Source organism: Panulirus ornatus, chromosome 5 (assembly GCF_036320965.1).
Source record: "Panulirus ornatus isolate Po-2019 chromosome 5, ASM3632096v1, whole genome shotgun sequence".
In the NCBI taxonomy this organism is placed as follows: domain Eukaryota; kingdom Metazoa; phylum Arthropoda; class Malacostraca; order Decapoda; family Palinuridae; genus Panulirus; species Panulirus ornatus.
The window spans coordinates 16,573,893-16,593,686 of record NC_092228.1 but is presented as its reverse complement, the minus strand read 5'-3'; the positions used below and the strand labels follow the sequence as shown (position 1 = coordinate 16,593,686).

General features: G+C 46.2%; 1 protein-coding gene across 5 annotated transcripts in view; it reads left to right on the top strand.

Annotated features, from left to right (window-relative positions):
- Positions 1 to 19,794, top strand: part of LOC139748602 (TOX high mobility group box family member 4-B-like) — an 844,810-nt gene that overhangs the window by 145,481 nt on the left and 679,535 nt on the right. For 2 of the 5 annotated variants that reach the window (XM_071661733.1, XM_071661731.1), the window contains exon 1: positions 5,172 to 5,640. The exons of 2 other annotated variants lie outside the window; for them this stretch is intronic. The gene's annotated coding sequence lies outside the window, so the exon portion shown is untranslated. Of the gene's footprint in view, positions 1 to 4,479; positions 4,626 to 5,171; positions 5,641 to 19,794 lie in introns of those variants that run through there. One more of the 5 variants, XM_071661726.1, reaches the window with a different exon arrangement.

Genomic DNA, 19,794 nt, shown 5'->3' with positions numbered 1-19,794 from the left:
AAATTTTTACTCACAGTTGGGGTCATATCAGGAAGAACGAACAGCTGGGTTAGCTGTGGGCCGACTGCCGCGCCCTGGATTTGAAACCGGTGGGTGAGGCCTGTGTGTGAATGATGGTCAGCAGCGTCAACCACGACACCGCGGGAGCCCTAGTGTGTGTGTGTGTGTAATGTAAGATGTACAAGGAGAGTTCATTCGCACCACAGCAGAACATGTTGTCAAACTCTGCAGCATTTAATAAAAACGTCCCTGCAGCATTTAATAAAAACGTCCCTGCAGCATTTAATAAAAGCATCCCTGCAGCATTTAGTGCAAGCGTCCCATCAGCATTTAATAAAAACGTCCCTGCAGCATTTGATAAAAACGTCCCATCAGCATTTGATAAAAACGTCCCTGCAGCATTTGATAAAAACGTCCCTGCAGCATTTAGTACATACGTCCCATCAGCATTTAATAAAAACGTCCCATCAGCATTTAATAAAAACGTCCCATCAGCATTTGATAAAAACGTCTCTGCAGCATTTGATAAAAAACGTCCCTGCAGCATTTAGTTCAAACGTCCCATCAGCATTTAATAAAAACGTCCTTGCAGCATTTAGTAAGAACGTCCCTGCGGCATTTAATAAAAACGTCCCTGCAGCATTTAGTACAAACGTCCCTGCAGCATTTGATAAAAACGTCCCTACAGCATTTAAGACAACCGTCACTGAAATACATTTTTTGGTATGTAATATTTTGTGATTCGTGTACCTGTAACCAAGAGTTTCTCAAGAACACCACGTAACAGTACAACAGTATCGACCCTCTGGAATCGACGAGGCAAAACAGTATCTCTTAAGAGATGCAGGTGGTTAGGAGGACGTGGTCTTACTGTGGGGTGTCGTGTGGCGATCCTCCTCTAGGGGTTCTGGTGGAGGAACGGAGGGAAAGAGAATGGTGGAATAGGAGAGTCGGAGGTGGAATGGAAGAGTTACAGGTGGAATGGAAGAGTAAAAAAAAGAGGTGAAATGGAAGAGTCAGAGATGGAATGGGAGAGTCACACGTAGGTGGAGTGGAGGAGTTTGAAGTGAGGTACAATGAGACAGGATGGGTCAGGTCTTACCCTTGTTAGGTCTGAGTGTGTGAATCACTTTACTCATGTGGATCTGTTCCATGACACGTTGTGGTGGGTGTCGTCCGGTGTATTGACATATCTATCCTCTTGAATGTGGGTGTTTGGGTTGCTTTAGGTATTGCAGCGTTGCTTTAGGTATTGTGTCATTGCTTTAGGTATTGTATCGTTGCTTTAGGTATTGCATCATTGCTTTAGGTATTGCATCAGTGCTTTAGGTATTGCATCATTGCTTTAGGTATTGCATCAGTGCTTTAGGTATTGTATCGTTGCTTTAGGTATTGTATCGTTGCTTCAGGTATTGCATCATTGCTTTAGGTATTGCAACATTGCTTTAGGTATTGCATCATTGCTTTAGGTATTGTGTCATTGTTTTAGGTATTGTATCATTGCTATAGGTATTGTATCATTGCTTTAGGTATTGCATCATTGTTTTAGGTATTGTATCTTTGTTTTAGGTATTGTATCATTGCTTTAGGTATTGCATCGTTGTTTTAGGTATTGTATCATTGCTTTAGGTATTGTATCATTGCTTTAGGTATTGCGTCGTTGTTTTAGGTATTGTATCATTGTTTTAGGTATTGCATCGTTGTTTTAGGTATTGCATCGTTGTTTTAGGTATTGTATCATTGCTTTAGGTATTGTATCATTGCTTTAGGTATTGTATCATTGTTTTAGGTATTGTATCATTGCTTTAGGCATTGTATCATTGTTTTAGGTATTGTATCATTGCTTTAGGTATTGTATCATTGTTTTAGGTATTGTATCATTGTTTTAGGTATTGTATCATTGTTTTAGGTGTTGTATCATTTTAAGGTATTGTATCATTGTTTTAGGTATTGTATCATTGTTTTAGGTATTGTATCATTGTTTTAGGTATTGTATCATTGTATTAGGTATTGTATCATTGTTTTAGGTATTGTATCATTGTTTTAGGTATTGTATCATTGTTTTAGGTATTGTATCATTGTTTTAGGTATTGTATCATTGTTTTAGGTATTGTATCATTGTTTTAGGTATTGTATTGTTTTAGGTATTGTATCATTGTTTTAGGTATTGTATCATTGTTTTAGGTATTGTATCGTTGTTTTAGGTATTGTATCATTGCTTTAGGTATTGTATCATTGCTTTAGGTATTGTATCATTGTTTTAGGTATTGTATCATTGTTTTAGGTATTGTATCATTGTTTTAGGTATTGTATCATTGCTTTTGGTATTGTATCGTTGTTTTAGGTATTGTATCATTGTTTTAGGTATTGTATCATTGTTTTAGGTATTGTATCATTGTTTTAGGTATTGTATCATTGCTTTAGGTATTGTATCATTGCTTTAGGTATTGTATCATTGTTTTAGGTATTGTATCATTGCTTTAGGTATTGTATCATTGTTTTAGGTATTGTATCATTGTTTTAGGTATTGTATCAGTACGTTAACCATCAGTTGGGGAACAGTTGCTTGTTGTTCAGTTTGTTGAGGTTTATCACGTGAGGGACGGCTGGGCGGGGTCATGCTGTGTTGGGGTCGTCGGTAAAGTTTATAACGTCAGGTACAGCATAGGAGGGTCTGGCTGTGTTGGGTTCAGTAGAGTCTCTAACGTGAGGTTGGAAGGGTGTGACTGTGTTGGGTTCAGTAGAGTCTCTAACGTGAGGTTGGAAGGGTGTGACTGTGTTGGGTTCAGTAGAGTCTCTAACGTGAGGTTGGAAGGGTGTGACTGTGTTGGGTTCAGTAGAGTCTCTAGCGTGAGGTTGGGAGGGTCTGGCTGTGTTGGGTGAGGTTGGGAGGGTCTGGCTGTGTTGGATGAGGTTGGGAGGGTCGTTACTGTGTAGTTTAAGGTTATAGCGTGAAGTGCACCGACTCGTCTTGGTATTCATGGATACCCGCATGCATTACCACATACCACGGTGGCCCAGCCATCACCACATGACACTGTGTGATCACCGTGTACCACGGCTCGCCTCGGTGTCACCGCTACTCCACAGTTCCTCCCACGCCTCCACTCCCACCCCAACACCACTAACCACCGCTGCATTAACCCAGGAATCCCCTCATCACTGTGTGTATGTATGTGTGTGTGTGTGTGAGGGGTTGTTCATTCCACTGCCAGCACTGTTCTCCTTGCCCCCCCCAGCGCCATCGTGGTCTTGGAAGTTCTTCCCTCTCTCCGTCACAGCAATGAGGGGTGGGTGGGTGTGGTCGCCAGGCTTGTACAACCATACGTTTGGATTCCCCCAGCCAGCACAGTACGCACCTACGCCTGGGTGTTCTCTCTCTCTCTCTCTCTCTCTCTCTCTCTCTCTCTCTCTCTCTCTCTCTCTCTCTCTCTCTCTCTCTCTCTCTCTCTCTCACAACCGCCTCATCACCCGTAGTGGATTTTCCCCCCACCACCATACCATTAATTAGGCCCTCCATCGCCACCACTCAACTGGGTCACCTCCAACACGTCTCTGGGTTCCCTCAACCACCACCATATTCCTGGGGTCCCCACCACCACCACCGCCACTACTACTATCACTCCATCTCAAGGTCTTGCCCGGACCATCTCCACCATACACACCTGGGGGTCTCCACCACACCACCTCCTCAACCTCTGCTCCACATTCCCGGGACTGCCATAAACACCACCATAACCCTGGGTCGCCTCACCCAACCACACCTCTCAATACCACCTGTGCCTGCGCGGCGTCCTCCCCTCGGTCGCTTTTGATCCTCATCACCACCGCCGTTCGTGCCTTGGACACCTACTCCTTCCCCCAACCCAACCCTCTCCACCCCTCACACCACCATAAAAAAAAAAACCCATCCTACTCCAGTGGTCTTCCACCGCATCCACTCTTAGTTCGAGATCCCGAGACGGGACGACCCCATACACCTTGGGCCTCCACACCAGAGACTCAGTAGTTCCCGTCCATCACCCTCACCACAGTAGCCACCATGCCTCGTGGTGCCCCTCATTATCACTGACATTGTGAGTATTTGTGTGTGTGTGTGTGTGTGTGTGTGTGTGTGTGTGTTCTCTCCTCCCACCCACCATAGCCGTTGTGGTTTGCGACATTCCCCACCACCAATCATCATTCTCGCTAGACGCATCTCACCATCATCCTCACATCCACTCTTCTGGTCCTGCCATCCTTCCCAGAGTGAGCACTCACTATACACACAGCAAGTGGGTGACCCTCGCACCATAACCCGTGGAGGAACCAGCGTCACTGTCCTGCCTCCCTCTCTCTCCCTCCCAGCCTCCCTCTCCCTCCTCCTCCCGAGCACACCATGCGGTCCATGGGGTTCGCGCGCTTCGCCCTGGTTGGCTGAGGCGAGCGGGCGGGGAGGGTTGCCCACACACACAACACATCCCTCCTTTCCTAAGCTACCCCCAGCACCACTCGCCTCCCTGCCTCTACCGCAGGCACACTGAGACACCTCGCACACAACACGCACTCACTGAGACCACGTCCCACGCACCCACAGCAACGCACCCCACCCCCTCGCCATTAACGCCGGTGGCGGTCCGAGGATGGTATGTGTGGTGTGAGACAACCTGTGGATGGTATTGATTCTGAGGTGTGGTGGTTTGTGGTGGTGGTGCTGGTGGTCATCGTCGTCGTGGTATAGGAGGTGCTGCTGCTGCTGCTGCTGCTGCCGTCGCTTGTCCGTCCGGCCGGCCGCCCCGTGTCCAAGCTGCTCCTCCTGCTACCCAACACACACACACACACACACACACACACACACACACACACACACACACACGCCCCCCTCCCCCCTCACTATCCAGCCCCAGCTGGCTTTGTTGTGCTGTGCTTCTCCTCCCCCCTCCCCCTCCCCCCACGAAGAGTAAACATGGAGCAGTGTCCCCACCGAGTGTGAATCTACTGTGGACAGTGGTCGTACTTAGCGTTATCATCGCCTGAAACATCAGCGTGGCCCCGCGCCCTCCCACTCCACCAGTGTTGTGTGTGCTACATTTACTACCGTACTGTCATACGTCAGATATATATACATATATATATATATATATATATGTGTATATATATATGTGTGTATATATATATATATATTTCCCCAGACGCCTTACTACGAGTGATCGTGTCGTGTGATCCTTGTGTCCGTGACTCCATGAGGTTTGCGTGAAGTCAGCCGAGTGGAGACTATATATATATAAAGGAAACTTTGGAGGGAAGAAGAGCTTGACCATAGAGACCATCTCTTCCCCCCACGACTAGCGCGGCCACCCGCCCGCCCGTCCCGCTCTCCTCACCTCGCCTGCCCGCCTCCACGTGGGTGGCTGTGTGTTGCGACTCCTCTCCCAGCGAGACTTAAGATTGATTATCTTATCTCTTGCTTCGGCGAGGCCTCCCTCACCCCCCATCCTCCTCCAGGGACGAGAGACGCAACTCCTCCTCACCCTGCCCCTGTCCCTCCTTGGTACTGCCAGCTTCGGAAGTAGTGAGCGGAGGTGCTGAAGCCGTGGGGGACTTTAAGTGCTAAGCTAGTGTATGTGTGTGGGTTTGATCACACACTCGTCGTCGTCAAACGTAAGTGTCGAAGTTTATTTTTTCTTTGTTATTATTCATAAAGTCAGCACACACACACACACACACACACACACACACACACACACACACACACACACACACACACACACACACCTCTGTTCTCTCGTTTTCCCTATTTTTTTTTCCCTCGTTTATCTGTTCCTAGCTAACGACTGTCTTGTCATTAAGCCTCTTTTCTTTCTTTCCTTTTAAGAAAGGTTTGGTGGTGATCCTGTGTAAAACTACGATACACTGTACATAACCTAATGGAGCCACAGTCATGTTAATCCCCATGCGATCATGTTAATCCCCATGTGATCAGATGGTGTCATTCGAGAATGGTGCTTCACGTAGACACATAATACACTCACACACGAGACCACAATAATATATATATATATATATATATATATATATATATATATATATATATATATATATATATATATATACTTTTAAGAGTAAATGAGAATAGTGGCCAGCCCGCCTTCCTCATTCTGGAACTAGTGTTGCCTCACAGTTCGCCAGGGTGGGAGGATGGTGCTGGTGTGGGACGGGTTAGGACAGTTTCCAAGCCCCTTGGCGTCTGGCTGGACCGGCTTGGGTGTGGACCATGGGACGTCGGGCTCTGAGGCCGCCTTCCCTATTTGGTCTCGTGTTTATAATTGGCGACATATTAGGGGGGGGAGGGCAGTTTGGTTGGGCAGTGATCCACCGCGACAGTTTTACTGGAGGTCTGAAACATGGGCATGACAACGTGGTCCCTGGATGACTCCATGGCGACGCGGTCCCTTGATGTCCTTCCATGGCAACACGATCCTTGATGACCCTCCATGGCAACACGATCCCTTGATGTCCCTATGGTAACATGATCCCTTGATATCCCTCCATGGCAACATGATTCCTTGATGTCCTTCCATGGCAACATGATCCTTGATATCCCTCCATGGCAACACGATCCTTGATGACCCTCCAAGGCAACATAATCTTTGATGTCCCTCTATGGCAGCTTGATCCCTTGATGTCCCTATTGCAACATGATCCTCGATGTTCCTCCATGGCAACATGATCCCTTGATGTCCCTCCATGGCAACATGATCCTTGATGTCCCTCCATGGCAACACGATCCTTGATGTCCCTCCATGGCAACATGATCCTTGATTTCCTCCATGGCAACATGATCCTTGATTTCCTCCATGGCAACACGATCCTTGATGTCCCTCCATGGCAACATGATCCTTGATTGCTTCATGGCAACATGATCCTTGATTTCCTCCATGGCAACACGATCCTTGATGTCCCTCCATGGCAACATGATCCTTGATTGCTTCATGGCAACATGATCCTTGATTTCCTCCATGGCAACACGATCCTTGATGTCCCTCCATGGCAACACGATCCTTGATGTCCCTCCATGGCAACATGATCCTTGATGTCCCTCCATGGCAACATGATCCCTTGATGTCCCTCCATGGCAACATGATCCTCGATGTTCCTCCATGGCAACATGATCCCTTGATGTCCCTCCATGGCAACATGATCCTTGATGTCCCTCCATGGCAACACGATCCTTGATGTCCCTCCATGGCAACATGATCCTTGATTTCCTCCATGGCAACATGATCCTTGATTTCCTCCATGGCAACACGATCCTTGATGTCCCTCCATGGCAACATGATCCTTGATTGCTTCATGGCAACATGATCCTTGATTTCCTCCATGGCAACACGATCCTTGATGTCCCTCCATGGCAACATGATCCTTGATTGCTTCATGGCAACATGATCCTTGATTTCCTCCATGGCAACACGATCCTTGATGTCCCTCCATGGCAACACGATCCTTGATGTCCCTCCATGGCAACATGATCCTTGATGTCCCTCCATGGCAACATGATCCCTTGATGTCCCTCCATGGCAACATGATCCCTTGATGTACCTCCATGGCAACATGATCCTTGATGTACCTCCATGGCAATATGATCCCTTGATGTCCCTCCATGGCAACATGATCCCTTGATGTACTTCCATGGCAACACGATCCTTGATGTCCCTCCATGGCAACATGATCCCTTGATGTACTTCCATGGCAACACGATCCTTGATGTCCCTCCATGGCAACATGATCCCTTGATGTACCTCCATGGCAACATGATCCCTTGATGTACCTCCATGGCAACATGATCCTTGATGTACCTCCATGGCAACATGATCCCTTGATGTTCCTCCATGGCAACATGATCCCTTGATGTTCCTCCATGGCAACACGATCCTTGATGTCCCTCCATGGCAACATGATCCCTTGATGTAACTCCATGGCAACATGATCCCTTGATGTACCTCCATGGCAACATGATCCTTGATGTACCTCCATGGCAACATGATCCTTGATGTACCTCCATGGCAACATGATCCTTGATGTCCCTCCATGGCAACATGATCCCTTGATGTTCCTCCATGGCAACATGATCCTTGATGTCCCTCCATGGCAACACGATCCTTGATTTCCCTCTATGGCAACATGATCCTTGATGTCCCTCTATGGCAACATGATCCTTGATGTCCCTCCATGGCAACTTGATCCCTTGATGTCCCTCCATGTAGCATGAGTTTTCCATTTCTTCATGGCAACGTATCTCGTGGTGTCTCCATGGCAGCATGTCTTTTGATGTATATATGTATGGCAACATGATTCATGATGTCTCAATGGCAACATGTCCGTTAATTTCTGCATGGCAACATGATGCCTCCATGGCAGCGTCGCTTGCTGTCCACATGACATGTCATCTGACGTCATGTCAACATATCCTGATGTCTCCATCTGACGCCGGGGAAGAAATTCAGATGAAGTCTCCTTGGCGTCATGGTGACCCTTGCCCCGTCTCCCGGCTTTCGTTTCCGGGTAGGGAGATTCGAGTCAGTGGAGGAGATGCGTCCTTGTTCGGCGTTAAACACTGGGGTTACGTGTAAGTGAGATTAGACATTACCTCACACCAATTTCCTCTCTCGGGAGAACGAGGGGAAGTGCTACATTACATTACATAGTGACTGTTGCTAACTGCCCAACTAACGTGCTGCTGGTGTTTCTCTCTCTCTCTCTCTCTCTTGCTTATATGTTAAGTTATGGTTGTCGAGGATCCATAACACTTTCCCTGTTCCCCTCCTTAGGTATATATATATATATATATATATATATATATATATATATATATATATATATATATATATATATATATATATGTATACACACACACACACACACACACACACACCATCCTACCTCATGAACCCCTTCTGTGTGGAGCTCCGCAGCGCTCAGGAAGCGTCCCACATCCACCGGGCAGGACCATTATGTCAGGGAGTGTGGTGAGGACGTGTGTACGTCTGTGCGAGTGTCTGGTCGCATCACCGTGGAACTTGCATCCCGGGCATGGGGGGGGGGGGGGTAGGTTTGTGATGATGTTGAATCACTGTCTCTGATGTTGCAGGAGTGCTTGGCGCCCAGATCTCAGGTTGGGAAAGTGTAACTCGTGTATGCCTGGGGAGTGTGGTTTCAGATGGGTGTGTGGATGTCAAGGTGGTGGTTTAAGACTTGAGTGCGGAGGGAGGTTGTTTCGTGCTTATTGGGTCATTTCGGTGTGCATATGTTTTGTCAGTGTTGTGTTTGTTTGGGTTGGGTGGGTTTCTTGAGTACATGTCGTTGAAGTATATATATATATATATATATATATATATATATATATATATATATATATATATATATATATATATATATATTCTTTCATACTATTCGCCATTTCCCGCGTTAGCGAGATAGCGTCAAGAACAGAGGACTGGACCTTTGAGGGAATATCCTTACCTGACCCCCTTCTCTGTTCCTTCTTTTGAAAAATTAAAAAAAAAAACGAGAGGGGAGGATTTCCAGCCCCCCGCTCCCTTCCCTTGTAGTCGCCTTCTACGACACTCAGGGAATACGTGGAGAGTATTCTTTCTCCCCTATCCCCAGGGATAAAAGTGTATATATATATATATATATATATATATATATATATATATATATATATATATATATATATATACATACCATACTTGATCGCCGTCTCCTGCATTAGCGAGGTACCGCCAGAAACAGACGAAGAAAGCCGCACCCGCTCACATCCATTCTGTCATTAACATGTTTATTGCAGTGAAATCACAGCTCATATCTACGACCTGACCTCACGAACCTTTCAATGGTTTTCCCAGGACACTTCACATGCCCTAGTCCAGTCCATTGACAGCACGTTGACCCCTTGTATACCATATCGTTACAGTTCACTCTATCCTGTGCACGCCTTTCACCTTCCTGTATGTTCAGGCTCCGATTGCTCAAATATTTTTCAGTATACCCTTCTACTTTGGTTTCCCTGTTCTTGTTCCCTCCACTTCTGATACATATAACCTCTTTGTCAACCTTTCTTCACTCATTCTCTCCATACGTCCGAACCGTTTCAACACACCCTCTTCAGCTTTCTTGATCACACTTTTCATTACCACACCCCTCTAACCCTTTCAATATTTACTCGATGAAACCACCTCACACCCCATATTGTCCTAATTTATTTCATTTCCAACGCACCCACACTCCTCTACACAGTCCAGTCTATAGGCAGTGCTGTGCATCCATATCATTATGTTGGGACTACTATACCCTCCAGGACGTTTGTAAAGGCTATTGCATCCCAAGGCTGCGCTGCTTCCAGTAGCAGGGATATGTACACTCATTTGAGGTGAAACGTTGTCCGGCGAGATTGTACGCCTATTTGTACAGCTTTCCACTTTATATATATATATATATATATATATATATATATATATATATATATATATATATATATATATATATATATATATATATATTTATACAAATAGAATGGATTCTTAAGGGGCTGGGTCATACCTACCAGCGGATAGGTTCAGTCCACGACCCACGGTTTCGTTCACGGAAGGACAACAGAGAAAAATTATATGTAATTAAACTTCATTATTGGGGTAACGTCCGGGGGCATTGTGCCTCTCCTGGCGTAATCCTTAAGGAGGAGGTTATGTGGTCCGTTCGTTGGAGGGAGGGGGGTGAGAGAGAGAGAGAGAGAGAGAGAGAGAGAGAGAGAGAGAGAGAGAGAGAGAGAGAGAGAGAGAGATCCTTCTGTTTTCTGTTGTAAGTGGGAGGTGTTTTTGGTGCTGCGGTGCTCTCTGCTCCCTGCGTAGCTTTTGAAGTGGGTATGTAAGTATGCCTGTTGGTTCCTGTATACTGCTAAGTACAAAGAATGCAAGCTCGTGTGTGTGTGTGTGTGTGTGTGTGTGTGTGTGAGAGAGAGAGAGAGAGAGAGAGAGAGAGAGAGAGAGAGAGAGAAGATAGGTTTGATACGTTGGAAGGGGATGGGTTCAGTAGCTGCAGTGAAACCTGTATTCATCGGAATTGATCATTCTGAGAGAGTTTTAATGAATGTGATTTGAAGCAGTCACAGCTTGGCCTTCCGATCCGTCAATTAACCAATTTGTGAACCTAGAAATGATAAGAGACCACGAGAGGAGGTAGTGGAAGAGTCCAGGAGCGCGTTGGATGGCGTGCGAGCCAATGAGTGCAGTTCCCGCTCTCCGGTTAGCCCACTTTTCCTCAGAGCCTCCATAGAGAACGGGAATAGCGGCACGCGCAGCCAATCAGCGAACGAGCTCGGCCTCTCTAGCTTTTGTTTAACCGCAGGGACGAAGTTCGTTGGGCAACGGCGCTCTTGTGGAGAGAATATATTTTTTTTGTCATCTATTTTTTTTTTATGGAGGAGTTATGGTTCGATGGGTTATGTTATTACGGTTTAATGTGTGTCCTAGATTGTACATGGGGTCCTCTTTTTTTTTTTTCTTATGTGTATTTATATATTTTGCCCCGAGAGTGGCCACGCGAGGTATGGGGGACAGGTTCTCGCGGTCAGGTTCCTGATTCGATCCGTCCCTTCACCAATTATAAGTGCCCCCCCTTATTTTTTTCTTCTTTTATTTTTTATCCGTTTTCTGATGGTATATTATTTTTTTTCGTGTCGAGTCTTCGTGGATTTTTTTCATCTATTGTCATTGCGGACGGGTTTATTTCTCGTACGGTATATTCGTGAACTGATGGATTTATTCCCCGTTCGGTTTATTCGTTAACTGATGGATAAATTTCTCGTACGGTTTACTCTTTAAATGATGGATTTATTTCCCGTACGGTTTATTCGTTAACTGATGGATAAATTTCTCGAACGTTTTACTCTTTAAATGACGGATTTATTTCCCGTACGGTTTATTCGTTAACTGATGGATTTATTTCTCGTACGGTTTATTCGTTAGCTGACGGATTTATTTCGTTTACTGTTTATTCGTGAACTAATGGATTTATTTCCGGTTCGGTTTATTCGTTAACTGATGGATTTATTTCTCGTACGTTTTATTCGTTAACTGACGGATTTATTTCCCGTACGGTTTATTCGTTAACTGATGGATTTATTCCTTGTTCGGTTTATTCGTTAACTGACGGATTTATTTCCCGTTCGGTTTATTCGTTAACTGACGGATTTATTTGCCTACGGTTTATTCTTTAAGCGTCGAACACCATGAGTGTTGCTGCTTTCGATTTCCCCCTGAACGAGATGTGTGTGTTCCCTTGACGCTGGCATCGACTCAGACAAGGCCAGCACGATTACCACCGTGACGACACCAGCTACCAGTTACGTGACGCAATACCATGCTCTCAGCCATAGTCACGAATGCCTCATCTCCACGGGTAGTTCGTTGTTAAGTGTTGTTAGGTGTGACGGGCGTAACCAGCTGGTCCGAGACAAGGACCATATGGTTCAGAACCTCGCCTTGTTTCGCCCCCTTCCTCTTGTGGTGGTCGTCGCTGTTGTACCTCGAGGAGATGGTGTTTTAAGAGCATCGATAGATTTGGTTGTGCCAGCGAGCGACCATGTTTTGGTTGTAATGTCAGCAGGGGGGGGGGGGGGGGGGGGAGTTGTGCGTGTGTGGACATCGGTACGTCAGCCAGGCTCGTGTGGACGTAAGATATTTCACCCGGGGTTGTGACAGATGCTGTCCACACAACAGTGGTCGTGCGAGGGCAAAGACGTTCGAACATACATCCCTTGCTTGTGATGTATATAGTTTATATACATACTGGGACAGATCATTTAGACAGTCGCTGCCTAACCTCAAACCTTTTTTTTTTTTTTTTCTATTAGTGGTACAAGTCGTTTCCTCTCTCGCCCCGAAGTCTTCCATTGGTGTGTGCTGTCGGTTTGAGCCCTCAAGGTCGAGTGGGGTCTCTCATTAGAGTGCATGTGGTCGAGGGCGACTCCCGCTGTGCTCTTCATCACGCTGCATACGCGGGGCACCTTCGTCGCCACCTGTCGTTGTTTAGCATGGTCCCAGAGGTGATCATTTAGTGTCATGCTGTGTTCTGCTCAAGTGGGTGGTTTGGTTGTGAGGAGGGAACACACACACACACACACACACACACACACACACACACACACACACACACAGTGTCCGTCTTCGTGGGTGTCTTGCGCCCTTGCACAAGGCTGGGGTTAAGCATCATCTTGTCTCTGAACCAGAGGAATGTGTGTCTGACTCGGGGGTTATCATGCGAGTGTGTTGTCGTGGGTTGGGGGGTTGGAGGGTGGAACTTAACAGTCGGATGGTGGTCAAAGTTATACACTGTACTAATCAGTGTGGTGGTTCAGTATTTTTTTTTCTTTTTTTTTTTTTTTGCTGCCACCGTCTAGCTCCAGTGGTTGGGTAATGTTTATATATTCTGCCTCGCCTTCGCCTCTGAAGCTACAGGCAGGTACCGGACCCGAGGAGGAAAAGTGTACGTCATTTATGCCGATGTGATGTATGTAGACGAGCAAGCGCAGGCGCATAACCATTCAAGAGGCCCGGCTGTAAAGAGATGGGTATATCCTCTGGATCTTCCAACAAGCTTCATTTATTTTCTTGTTTGCTGAGACGGCGCGGGCAACTGAGAGGCCCTGATCAAGGCCCTAGAGGTAGATGAACAGCCCGAGTTGACTGTGGACCGACTGCCGCGACCAGATTTCCAACCCGCGCGCAGCAGCAGCTCGACCCTGGGCGGCCCGTGATTGCGTCACGGCCAGGAACGCACACCGCTACGCCACGGGAGGAGATCCATAGAGTACGCAGTGAACGAACGCGTCTTTTTTCCGGCTGATATTGTGTTGATTATCGCATCTATTTTTTTTTTTTTCTCCTATCGTGAGCGGTACAGTTTTCAAGGGGAGGCGATAACCAGCTAGGGCGTCAGAGAGAGAGAGAGAGGCCTCCGTGGTGTTGGGAGTGTGGCCTTGTGGTCAAAGATGGTATCAACGGGCATGAGAGAGAGAGAGAGAGAGAGAGAGAGAGAGAGAGAGAGAGAGAGAGAGAGAGAGAGAGAGAGAGAGAAGGCTGGCCAGTCATTCGTAACTTTAACAGCCTATCTCCCGTCCCGCCATGTTGGCGTTCTTCCTCGTCCCATTTGGGTGGATGTCTGACGATGAACTGCTTCCACGTCCTGCCGTGGGAGGAGGAGGTGGGCGTCTTGGTAGAACTGGTCGTGGGTTAACTCAGGCATGCCGGGTTGAGCTCCATTAAGAAGGGGGGGAGGGGAATGACTACGTGTAACGCCCACACCCCCGAGGAGGCAAGTTAACGAAGTGACAGACAGACAGACGCGAGAGAGAGAGAGAGAGAGAGAGAGAGAGAGAGAGAGAGAGAGAGAGAGAGAGAGAGAGAGAGAATCACAGCCATGAGTAAGCACTGATTCCCTGATGATGATACGCGATTCTAACTCCATCAAACACACGCCATCCACCCTAAGGCTCTTTGTCCCCGGTGTCCAACACCCCCTGACCGGCCGTAGGGCCTGGGAGTGCAAGGGCCATTTTCCCCCGGACTGGGAGGGCGGCGAGTGCCTCTGCTGCCAGATTGATGGTGATCTGGTCTTTGTGTTTACACTGACCTGCCGGGTCTTGGGCTCCGTTCTTACCTCGGGGGAGTTTTGCAGCTGAATTTATATATTATGAAGAACGATATATATATATATATATATATATATATATATATATATATATATATATATATATATATATACTTTTTTTTTTTTTCTTTCTTACTATTCGCCATTTCCCGCGTTAGCAAGGTAGCGTTAAGAACAGAGGACTGGACTTTTGAGGGAATATCCTCACCTGGCCCCCTTCTGTATTCCTTCTTTTGAAAAAAAAAATATACATTTATATAATATATATTTATAATATATATTTATAAAGTATATTTATATATTTCTTCTTTTTCTTCTTTCATACTATTCGCCATTTCCCGCGTTAGCGAGGTAGTGTTAAGAACAGAGGACTGGCCCTTTGAGGAAATATCCTCACCTGGCCCCCTTCTCTGTTCCTTCTTAGAAATATATCTAAATATATTTAAATATATTTATATATATTTATATGTAAACCACAGCGTCGTAAAATTATACACCATCGACGATTTACTTTTGTTTTCAGTCATTTTCACAGTATAGTCAGTGAACTAGAGAGAAGGGAAACTATTTTGTCTTTTTTTATTCATTTCATGTCACAAGTTCAATTTTTTTTTATTTCACAGACAGATTCGTAGCACAAGTACTTTTTTTTTTTTTACAAAGACAGATTCAGCGTAATTTGTGATTGGGAAAACCTCTTTGAGGAGGCATTGTTCAAGTCGGCGGTTATGGAATTGTACTGTGGTGGCAGGGGGGGGGGCATTACTGGGGAGGAAGAGGAGAGTGGTATTTTGTCCTTACTTGGAGGTGGGGGGAGGGGGGGGGTTGGCACTTGGCTCGTACTAGGGTGGGATTGGGTCGTTAGGGAGGGGAGAGGGGACGGGCCATGGCTTGTTCTGTGGGCGGGGGGGTGGGGAAGGGTGTGGCTCTGGGTCCTTTACTGTGGGTAGTTAGGAATTTTTGTTGTTCACACTCTGGGGTGATAGTGGCCTCACCCAGCCAGGGCGAGCTTCACCAATCCCCCTCCCCCCCCTCCCCCTTCGGCCAAACCCCAGTCGTCTTCCCCCCCCCCCCCCTCACACACACACACACACACACACACACGTCCTCAGGCAGCAGCTCAACGAGCGGGAATCACAGACGCTGACCTCCACCATCAGCGACGTGGTACAGCCCAACATCATTTGACACGTTATCAGCAAGTTTATAAATGGCGGTATGATACACAGCGAATACGTTGTATCACTGTAGCGTGCGCTGTGTGACATCACGACTGTGATGGAAAAGATGAATGTATTTCGGCCGTTTTCCATATATATATTCCTATGAGTCCACGGGGAAATGAACACGATAAGTTCCCAAGTGCACTTTCGTGTAATAATCACATCGTCAGGGGAGATACAAAAAAGAAATATGTCAGTTGATATACAACGAAGAGACTTAGCTAGGACGCCATATATATATTTTCTTTCTTTCAAACTATTCGCCATTTCCCGCATTAGCGAGGTAGCGTTAAGAACAGAGGACTGAGCCTTTGAGGGACTACCCTCACCTGGCCCAATTCTCTGTTCCTTCTTTTGGAAAATTAAAAAAAAAACGAGAGGGGAGGATTTCCAGCCCCCCGCTCCCTCCCCTTTTAGTCGCCTTCTACGACACGCAGGGAATACGTGGGAAGTATTCTTGCTCCCCCATCCCCATATATATATATATATATATATATATATATATATATATATATATATATATATTATACTCTGTCGCTGTCTCCCGCGTTAGCGAGGTAGCGCAAGGAAACAGACGAAAGAACGGCCCAACCCACCCACACACATGTCTATACATTAACGCCCACACACGCACATATACACACCTATACATTTCAACGTATACATACATATACATACACAGACATATACATATATACACATGTACATATTCATACATACTGTCTTCATATATATATATATATATATATATATATATATATATATATATATATATATATATATATATATATAATCACTTGTTATGGACGGTATGGTAACAGCGCCGTAATGCTATTGAGAAAGGTTTCATATACACACTAACGTGATCAAACACTGTAATGACATCATTCAGAATAAATATAAAGAGAATCAAATTATCAGACTCGATATGATTATTAGAATTCCGCATTACCGAACGCAATTATACAAGCCAGCAGTAATACAATCAAAGAATATTAGTGCTACAATAATAATGATAATGATAACGAAATTCACTTCCGAAACTGTGATTAAAGAATTTTTTAATTAACGCACCAAACACTAGTTTATGATTATGGTTATCTATGATACATTTTAAATCGTTAATAATATGATTGAACGTATTTATTATAGGACAGTGGTATGGAGCTGGGGGCGGGGGGGGGGGGAGGTCAATGGTAACAGGGCGCGTCACACACACACACACACACACACACACTATTTATATAACAGTTGTGACAGTAGTCGCTTAATTGGAATGGCAGTCGTCATAGACGGCTGTTGTATGAACAGGATCCGAACAGGCGCGGACAGAGTTCGAACCTCTTGACAACTTGTTTTATAGACGAGCAGGTAACGAAAGGCAAATGTTTATTCTTATCATCAGTATCAAGTTATGATTGGTGTTGTCATTTAGGTTTGCGTGTGTGGCTGGAGCGAGGAGAGATATATCGCATGAGCAGGTTTCGGAGAGTGAGTGAGTGTTGTCGTCGGGTTACACACACACACACAAAAAAAAGAAAATGCTCTCTCTCTCTCTCTCTCTCTCTCTCTCTCTCTCTCTCTCTCTCTCTCTCTCTCTGGGGGCAAGCTATAAACCTGTCTCTTGGCATTGTGTCGTGCGGTCCTTTATACTATCATCCGTGCCTGACCGTAGATCATGCCTCGTGAAAAGATGATCAGCTTCCCTCCCTCCCTCACCACTTCCCTCCACCCTCCCTCCACCCATCCCCATGATAACGCACAGAAAACGAATGTTATATTCCCTCCTCCCCCCAACCAACCAACCCCCCCGACCCTTCCCCCTTAGTAAACACGCAGCAAATGACTGTCATCGTCCCCCCCCCCCTCTCTCCCTCACACCATATCAAACACGCAGAAGACCGTTATTCCTCCCCCCCTTCCCCCCTCCCCCTCCTCCATATCAACACATACAGAAAACGGAGTTTATTCTCCCCTTCCCCCATATCAAACACACAGAAAACGTACTTTATCTTCCCCCCCCCCCCTTCCCCCTTCCCTCGGTCATATTAACACCCACAGAAAACGAAGCTCACCTTGGTGGATACCTGGTGTAGTCGGTCTTCGGGGGGGTCTTTTACCCCCAGAGCCCCTGGCTGGGCCCAGGCTGCTGGACTGGGTCGTTGGTTGACCTTGCTGTTGAAGGCCGCAGCCCGCAGGCCCACGTAGCCTCCACAGCCTGGCTGGTCTGGTTGGCACACTCCGTAAGGACTCTTTTTGGGCCTTCTTGTACTTCTCCCCTGTGCTTTCCATGGTCTTTCAGCTTCTTGCCGGCATGGTATTGAGAAGTCTTGGGCCCCGAATGTTGGAGGTGTTCTCTCTCTCTTTTTCTCTGTATATCACACCTGTAATTTCCCCAGGGGTGTTGTTTTACAGTCTTTCATGCCTGTTGTACCAGTAAGAAGTTATGTCTTGATTATATGTTGGTGACCATCTCTCCCGTTTGCGCTGTAGGAAATACAGCCGTAGTCATTTCAGCTATTCTCGTTTGTATAGTTCCTTTACAAATTTGATAGGGGCGGTGAATGATCTCTGAGCACTTTCTAGTTCTGCAGTTTCGCCTGCCCTCTAGGGTGATGTTAGAAAACGACGTGAGAGGAATAGCGTCTTGGGAGAGCAGCAGCATCATTGGTTTTTCTTCCCTTGAAAGTCTGCAGGATCCATCCTTCCGTCTTTCTGGAGGAGCAACTGTTGCTTTAATGTGTTTGTTGGAGGTTAGGTCGTTACCTATCATCACTCCGAGGTCTTTCAGAATATTCATTTGGTTTATGACAACGTTTTTGTCCGTCTGTTGTTGTTTATTTTGATATCTTCATTTCTCCCCCCACACCGGAGGAGGTGAAACTTTTCATCCCCGTTGAAAGGTATGTTCTGTGTGGCCCAGCGGAAGACCTTTTTTTTTTTTTTTTTTTCTTTTGCAGCCACCGAGCGTCAACAGCAAACACTATTTTCCTACTTATTCTAGTATCAGCCTCACAAGTTGATGGAGGAACTGTGACACGCGTTCGCGCCAGTGTCAGGTATAAGATGAGGCACGGGAAGGGGGATGTGTCTGTACAGTTCTGAGGAGGTGTCTGAGTTTTTCTCCACTGCGGAGGCACTGTAGATCCCCTGGTTTACGTCTCGTGATCCGTTAGTTAAAAAGTTGTATATCCATCTCCCAGTTTTTTGTTTCTGTTTCTGTCTCGTTTCTGTTTTTTCTCTGCTTTTTTCGCATCATATGTGTTACAAGATCACGGTCGCCTTCACCAAAAGCTTTTGCCAAGCCTATGTTAATCACATCAGCGTTTTGGTACTTCCCAGTGGTCTTATCATAGTGGTCATGGGAATGGGAGAGGCTAAGATGTTCCCGGCCAGAGACCACGGTTATCCTGGGTTAGGTAGATTGTTCCACGCCATGAAGTCACTCACTTTGCCTCTGACAGCTCTCTCTCTCTCTCTCTCTCTCTCTCTCTCTCTCTCTCTCTCTCTCTCTCTCTCTCTCTCTCTCTCTCTCTCTCTCTCGAAGATTAATGACAGCGTGTGATAGCGGGGCGATGTGCAGTTTCAGACCCTCGGAGATGATACCAGAATCTGGACTGCGCCGGGTCGCAGGGTGTCTGGTCTTGGGGCACAGTGCTTATGGGCATGGTCCTCATATGGCCATTGTGTAACGTAAAAGGGAATAAACTGTTTCGGAAGAAGTCTTATCACGTTGTTTATCCTTTAAGATGTTTTTTTGTGGGAGGGAGGTTGATAATGAGGATAGTTCAAGGTTCACTGAATTACACCATAGCCCATTTCTGAGTCTCACTGTCGTGTGATGTTCGTGTTTTACCTCCTTTGCCTGAGCTTGTCCTCCGACGTT